Source organism: Bos grunniens, chromosome 9 (genome assembly GCF_055505025.1).
Source record: "Bos grunniens cultivar Pamir isolate PY7600 chromosome 9, Bosgru_T2T1.0, whole genome shotgun sequence".
In the NCBI taxonomy this organism is placed as follows: Eukaryota; Metazoa; Chordata; class Mammalia; order Artiodactyla; family Bovidae; genus Bos; species Bos grunniens.
Genome location: NC_141173.1, coordinates 56200951 through 56209871, shown reverse-complemented (window position 1 = coordinate 56209871; position 8921 = coordinate 56200951).

Here is an 8921-nt window from a genome sequence, read left to right as displayed (position 1 = left end):
CTTTTATCAAGAGGCTCTTTAGTTCTTCTTCACTGTCTCCCATAAGGGTGGTGTCATCTGCATATCTGAGATTATTGATACTTCTTCCAGCAATCTTGATTCCAGCTTGTGCTTCTTCCAGTCCAGCGTTTTTCATGATGTACTCTGCATATAAGTTAAATAAGCAGGGAGACAATATACAGCCTTGACATACTCCTTTTCCTATTCGGAACCAGTCTGTTGTTCCATGTCCAGTTCTAACTGTTGCTTCCTTACCTGCATACAGGCTTCTCAAGACCATGTCAGGTGGTCTGGTATTCCCATCTCTTTCAGAATTTTCCACAGTTTATTGTGATCCACACAATCAAAGGCTTTGGCATAGTCAATAAAGCAGAAATAGATGTTTTTCTGGAACTCTCTTGCTTTTTCCATGATCCAGCAGATGTTGGCAATTTGATCTGTGGTTCCTCTGCCTTTTCTAAAACCAGCTTGAACATCTGGAAGTTCACGGTTCACATATTGCTGAAGCCTGGTTGGAGAATTTTGAGCGTTACTTTACTAGTGTGTGAGATGAGTGTAATTATGCAGTAGCTTGAGCATTCTTTGGCATTGCCTTTCTTTGGGATTGGAATGAAAACTGACCTTTTCCAGTCCTGTGGCCACTGCTGAGTTTTCCAAATTTGCTGGCATATTGAGTGCAGCACTTTCACAGCATCATCTTTCAGAGTTTGAAACAACTCAACTGAAATTCCATCACCTCCACTAGCTTTGTTCATAGTTATGCTTCCTAAGGCCCACTTGACTTCACATTCCAGGATGTCTGGCTCCTTAGAGCCAGATGGTGAGTAATCATATCATTGTGACAGAATTAATAAAATAACTTGGAATAAATTTATTTAATATTTTTAGAACCTGAATATGATTTGACCATGGTCCATACTGATTGTTGAGCCTGAACATAGAGAAAGCTGAGAGACCATATTTTCAGAGATATAATTATTCTTGTCTGACAAAAATAATAACTAAAAACAAAAATATTAGAAATTATTCATAGGACCCATGCCATGTGCCCCCAGAGGCAAAATTATGTCCCACTACACATTTTGGCTACTCAGTTTAAAATGTCAGTGCAATAACCATTAAAGATAAAATTGTCCAAATTTGAGAGGACAGAAAATATAATACAGAAGGGGTATGCTAATGAGAGAGAGAGAAAACACCAAACGTCAATAAATAATATCCAATACCATAATCTTAAGAAAGAATTCAACTAATTAATATTATTATAATTCAGAGAAGACATAGTAAAACATTATATAATTAACATAATTATTTTAAGATTTTGCATTGTCAAAGACAATCATTCTATCAATCCAAAACTGGCTCTTTGAGAAGCAGAACTCAAATGAGAGATACTTTCAAGTTGAGTCATTACTGAGATAACTAAATTTGACAAAGGGAAAACTAGCTCTGTTTTTTAGGGCATATTCCATTTGGAGGCTTGAACATATTTCTAAGTCCTGATTGCTCAAGATATTAAAGTAAACTCTAAAAAGAGATAAACTCAATTACTCAAAATCTTGACAGCCATGCCACTCCTGCTAATTTTAATATTTTTTGACCACCCAGTATGGATAAAAATATTTTTGCACTACTGGTAAATTTTTTAAAAACCTTAAAACAAACTCAGAATATTGATTTTAAAAAGCTAGCAAAAGTAATATTTTCATTGTATTTATGAAAGATTTATTTCTGTGAGGTCTGTTATCACAGAGATAAAACTGTATTCCATGAAATCAATAAAATATTATTAAAAATATAATCAGAAAAAACAACTGCCACCAGATAATCTCTTACATTTTTCAATGAACAGGATTTAGTTAAACTAATTAAAATGATGTGTTATTAAAATAATGGTGTAAAGCTGACATATATAACCATGTATTTAATGTACCACACTAAATAATAATGCAAATTCAAGTCTGTGAAGAATTTTTGAGTTTTTTTTTTTTTTTTTTTTAGGATTTCATAGAGATGCTTTTATATATTGAAAGTTTAAATGCAAAAGGTGTTCCATTTTCTGGACTCAAATATAAAGGTGCTTCAAAGTGATTAGGTGATCTATCATTGCTTTTTAAAAAGACAGGAAACTTATAAAATGACCCAAAACTAAAACATCAATTGATACCCATTTTGGAATTTATCACAGAAAATATCAACATATTTGTATAAGAAAAGAAAGCAAAGTAAATATTTATATAGCACAAGAGAGGTACAGTTCAGTTCAGTTCAGGTCAGTCACTCAGTCATGTCAGACTCTTTGTGACCCCATGGACTGCACCATGCCAGGCCTACCTGTCCATCACCAACTCCCAGAGTTTACCCAAAGTCATGTCCACTGAGTTGGTGATTCCATCCGACCATCTCATCCTCTGTCATCCCTTTCTCCTCCCACCTTCAACCTTTCCCAGCATCAGGGTCTTTTTCAATAAGTCAGCTCTTTGCATCAGATGGCCAAAGTATTGGAGTTTCAGCTTCAACATCAGTCCTTCCAATGAACATTCAGGACTGATCTCCTTTAGGATGGACTGGTTGGATCTCCTTGCAGTCCAAGGGACTCTCAAGAGGCATGGGTAGGTGGTGTCTTGATACAGGGTTGGGGGCACTGAGAGTAACAGTACATGAACAGGATCTTTTGAGGGAGTCACCATTATCTTCATTATCTCTACCATAGTTTGAAAGTGAAAGTGAAGTCGCTCAGTCGTGTCCGACTCTTTGCGACCCCATGGACCGTAACCTACCAGGCTCCGCAGTCCATGGGATTTTCCAGGCAAGAACACTGGAGTTGGCTGCCATTTCCTTCTCCAGGAGATCTTCCCAACCCAGGGATCGAACCCGGGTCTCCTGCATTGCAGACAGACACTTTACCATCTGAGCCATGAGGGGTTTAAGGGCCTCCACCATAGTTTGGCCCCAGGTAAATATCAGAGAGGGAACACAACTCCACCCATCAACAGAAAATTGGATTAAAGATTTACTGATGGCCCTGCCCATCAGAAGGAGACCCAGTTTCCCCCTGAGTCAGTCTATCCCATCAGGAAGCTTCCATTGGCCTCTTATCCTTCTCCCTCAGAGGGCAGACAGTCTGAAAACCACAATCACAGAAAACTAACCAATATAATCACATGGACCACAGCCTTGTCTAACTCAATGAAACTATGAGCCATGCCATGTAGGTCCGAGCAAGATGGAAGCGTCATGGTGGAGAGTTCCAACAAAATGTAGTCCACTGAAGAAGGGAATGGCAAACCACTTAATTATTCTTGCCTTGAGAACCCCATGAATAGTATGAAAAGACAAAAAAGATAAGACACTGAAAGATGAACTCCCCAGGTTGGTAGGTGCCCAATATGCTATTGGAGATAAGCTAAAAGTATAAAAAGAATAATATAATTAGAAAATTGCTTCTTACTAGATTGATGATTGGAGAAGGAAATGGCAACCCACTCCAGTGTTCTTGCCTGGAGAATCCCAGGGATGAGGGTGCCTGGTGGGCTGCCATCTATGGGGTCGCACAGAGGCGGACACAACTGAAGCGACTTAGCAGCAGCAGCAGCAGCAGATTGATGGTTTAGTAAATGATCATTAGTGCATGCGAAAACTGTGAGTGAAGGATTATTGCAGATAAGATATTTTTAGTGTCAAAAGTATCTCACAGATTTCTTGCTAATTAAAATAGAAGACATCTTTACAATAGAGAAACATGATCTGTTATATTCGAAAAAAGAAGAAAGTTAGCATCATTTGTTTTAGGACTACCTGATACTGTGTGCTAACCAATGGGGTACAACTTATAGTGCATGGCATTACTGGAATTACCATATTGCTAACAATAAAATAGTTCATCTGAACCATATTAAGTCTTTGTATTGAATTTCTGGTTTAGAGGTAATATGGAGTTTGAGGTAAAGGTTAAATTCTAAAAAAAAAACAGATTGTCTTTAAAAAGTACATTATTAGAGAATAAAAAGTGTGGGTTTAAAATAGATTTTAAAAAGAATAAAATACATAAGCACAAATATAATGTGTGGAACATTTTGGATCATGGTTGAAAATAAAATAGCTATGAAAGATACACTGGCAGGCACTTGGGCATTTTGAATATGGACTGAATGTTAAGGTATTAGAAAAATACTACTCTTTTTAGGTAAGGTACAGGTATTGTGGTTGTATTAGAGTATCTCCTGTTTAAGCAATACATGCTGATTTATATATATATATATACACATATATATATTTGCACATATTTATAGGCATAATTAGTGTGTAATAATCAAGTTCAAAAAATATGTATAAACAAATTTTGATAGATAAATCAATAAGACAAAATGTAAGATAATTTTTAATCTTAATAATGAATATGGTACATTAGTGTTTGGTAAAGATTCAGTCATTTTTCTAAATATTCATATTTTTCAATATAATAAGCTGAAATTGAACCAGAATATTTTTAGAATAGCAAAGTAGGATTTTGATACTATGTAATTTTCTACCTTAATATGCATATTGTCCTTGGGCTAGTAAATCAGAATTTACAACATTGTTTAAATGATGCCTTCAATTTGAAACACAAAAAGTCTAAATCTCAAAGAAGGTCTAACATTATCAAAAGAATATTAATTACATATTTACTAGATTGGTCTCCATTCTCCTTTGAGCACTTCTAAATTTGTTATACTCTTCTCTAATTTATAAAACTGCCAAGACCATTTTAATGTTGAAATTTTACACATAAACTTCGTTTCATCAAGTTGAAGCAAAGGTTCTTTTTCCTGGGGCTTAAAGAGAGTTACTTCTGTTTTGCATTTAGTTCACTCTTGCCTAATAAATCTCATTGAAAATCATCCTGTGGGCTATTGATACAAACTTTGTTAGATAATAAATAAGTAAAGGATTTAAAAAATTAAACAAAAGGAAATCATGAATTATGGACAGTACTTTTGTGAGCAGCAATAATCAACTTACTGCTTCTTTGAAACCCAAGTCTAACTCTTTGCAGTAGTCACATTCCATTTTAATTTGGTATTCTGTAGTATAGATCTTCTTGAAAACAAAATATTTTTCATAAAAAAAAAAAATCAACAGAGTTTCCTAAGAGTATTTGGGGCTATTTTAAACCATCCACTGTACTGCTTTTGAAAAATGACTGGCCAAGTGTTTGTTGTCATTTTTAATTATTTGTTACTCTATTGGGAGATGATAGTGTAATATATATAAAATGGATATAGGAAGAAATATGCCAAGTGCCAGGATTCTAAATAGCCTCAAATAGCTGATTACACAATAGCTCAGATTCAGGTAGATAAATCCTTGTTGTTTGGAAGAAGTTTAAATGAAGACAGTTAGAAATGTTTTAAAATGCAATTAATGAAAGTATAACATAGCAAGAATAAAATGTAGAGAAAAGTAACAAAACTTACTTATATTCGTGTCTACTAAGCATTTGCTGCAAACCTCTAATTTTATCTGGATAAAGCAACCCACAATTATTTTAATAATCTCAATTTTTTCTATATCTTGATTTTCCTTGCAAATCTTAAAGCAATTAAAATTAAAACACCTAACTCTGCATGGTACCTTACCTATTTCCCTTGTAAATAATTGGATTTAAGGTATTTCTGAGATATTGTTGAAAGTTGTGATATCTATTTAATGTTTAATCACATATTTAAAGAATGGAGTGAGCACAGATGACATGTTGACATATATCCGAAATCATAGGTTTGGATATCAAATATTTCTAATAAAAATACCTATCATATGCTTTACTGGATTTTGCATTAGTGATATCAGTTTTTTTTTTTTTTAAGTGTACCTGATTGAAGAAATAAAATCTGTTTATGCAAGCATGCTTGAGAAGGCTTGAGTATTTTACCAGTTCTCACAGACAGTAGTCCATACTGCTACAGTGAGGCAGCAGCTTACTCTGTTCTTTCTCTAACGCCCTTAATGTATTTTATTTAAATGGCTGATTTTCACATATGACTATCTATGAAGAATATAATCTCTTTAGATTATGGATCATGCCTTTTTTATCTTTGACTGACTGGATCCAACCACAGGACCCAACACATACCGATTCTTAATATATTTATGTTAAATGAAGTTGCAGACTTGATGCTAGGAGAGACCTGTCTTGTGTACCAGCTCACTTGGTCTACCACTTTAGGTCTCTGAGTAAACTTGAGAAAATATTATAACTTGGCATTAAAGATTCTTAATATGTCATATTCAAATTGTCAATAAGATCATCTACTCACAGGATTGTCACAAAGGTCATTTGTAATGATACTAGTAATAGGTAATCTTTACTGAGTAATTTTGTTAAGTGCCTACTATGTAGCAAGATTGGTCCTTGGTATGGTATGCCCAATTCTCTCAGAAAAATTTTAGATAAATTGTTTTATTTAATCCTCACCAACTCCATAAATTAAGTATCACTACCTCAATTTTACAGATTGAGAAAAAAGACAAATGGAGTTTAAATAACTTGCTCATGATCAAACAGAAACTGAACTGAGAATCCAGGTGATTTGATTCCAGGACCTTGTGCTATGTAAAGGGTTTGCAAATCATCAGTTCAGTTCAGTACAGTCGCTCAGTCATGTCTGACTCTTTGCAACCCCATGGATCGCAGTATGCCAGGCTTCCCTGTCCATCACCAACTCCCGGAGCTTGCTCAAACTCATGCCCATTGAGTCAATGATGCCATCCAACTATCTCATCCTCTGTTGACCCCTTCTCCTTCCGCCTTCAATCTTTCTCAGCATCAGGGTCTTTTCCAATGAGTCAGTTCTTCACATCAGGTGTTCAAAATATTGGAGTTTCAACTTCAGCATCAGTCCTTCCAAAGAATATTCAGGACTGATTTCCTTTAGGATGGACTGGTTGGATTTCCTTGCTGTCCAAGGGACTCTCAAGAGTCTTCTCCAACACCACAATTCAAAAGCATAAATTCTTTGGTGCTCAGCATATAATACACAGTCAATAAAGATTAGATTCAAAAACAATACAAACACTTCAGTTTCTATTCATGAGGTTCTTTTTTTTTTTTTTAATGCAGAGTTACCTTTGGTTCAATAACTGCTAATGAGTATGTCATTTTTATGAATGTATGAATATACTTAAGCCTTCAAAGACCCTCATTTCTGCAAGTAGTTGAGCAGTAAATGTATATGAATAGCTGCATGGAAATACTCTCTACATAATAGGAAGGTCCTTTATTTTAAAGAAAACCACATGTGACTTGGGTAGGGGTGGCACTTCTGCCATATGATTTACAACAATATATCTGTTCCTTTAACTCCTCCTATCAACTTCAAGCCAAGTTATGTATTTTTTTTTTTTTTTTGCTTCAATTGCCCTTGCCTTTATGCAGAGACTTGACATTTAAAAATATGAAATAACAAGTGTTATTTCCATTTAATTCTAAAAACATTTGGCTTCCAACTGGACAAACACCTGATTTGGACAAAGTAGAGGCTCCAGCCAGCTGGAAAGAAGGAAAAAGTAAAAAAGAGTCAAGGTTTTCAAGAATGTAGTTCTCTCCCCATTTAAATTGTTCCAAACTACACTCATTTAAAATCATAGCCCAAAAAAGTCTTGACTCTTTCGCCACAGAACCTTTTTAATCATCTATGGCAGGCCAAGGCCTATAGCTCGAGGCAGCCACATGGCCAGAATCTCTGTTCTCACGTCTTTGGCCATAAGAAAAGTCTGTAAACCAATTTCCAGACTATGTTAAAAGTAGTTTAACTGTCAGAAGAAAAAGAAAATGCTTTGATGTTCAGTGTTTGAAATTAAACATTTGGTTTATATATGTGGCCTTTTTAGATCATTAAACCTGTAGCCAGTCACTTATACTTGAGACTCACATTGCTATACCTAACAATTATACCACTTTTCAGCTGCCTCTAGTATTAAGTTCACAAGGCCTGTTATAATTAAAAATAATATTTAAAGAAAATTCACTCCACAGTTTACTCATAATACTGCATGTGTTTATTTTGTTGAGTTCCCTATAGATAAGCTAAGCTAAACAGGTAGAGTTCATCTAAAAACTGCCATCCAGTTTTTTCTCAAATATTGATAGCTTCCAAAAAAAAAAAAGATATTTTCCATGATAATTGTTATGATATAGGAAAAACATGTCCTATGAGGAGTAACTCAGTTCTGCTGCTGCTGCTGCTAAGTCGTTTCAGTCGTGTCCGACTCTGTGCGACCCCATAGATGGCAGCCCACCAGGCTCCCCCGTCCCTGGGATTCTCCAGGCAAGAACACTGGAGTGGGTTGCCATTTCCTTCTCCAATACATGAAAGTGAAAAATGAAAGTGAAGTTGCTCAGTCGTGTCCGACTCTTCACGACCCGATGGACTGCAGCCCACCAGGGTCCTCCATCCATGGGATTTTCCAGGCAAGAGTACTGGAGTGCGTTGCCATTGCCTTCTCTGAACTCAGTTCTAGGAGAATGCATATTTATTTTTCCCAGTATAGGGATATTTTTTTTTACCATTGTGATTATTTCCTCCATTAATACTAGAGTCAGGATACAAATTCCAAGACATAGAAATAAAACTTTGATATCTGAATAAAACTGAGACTAGTTAACTTGGTACATCCCAGCACAGCAGATGAGTTCTTAATGAAAACAGTCTATTCTCTGCATTGCAAACCAGCTCCTAGAGAACATTCATGAGTCTCTAAAGAGAAGTTCTATTTCCACAGGACTATTTATACAGAACACTGTTACCTGGCAGTGATAAGATATTTAGTGTATTGATAGCTTTTTCCATCTTCATCAGCTCTTCTAGGTCTTCCCACATAAATACAATATTGAAATACACTGTGTTTGCTATTCAGAAGTTACCTTCAATAGTAGTACC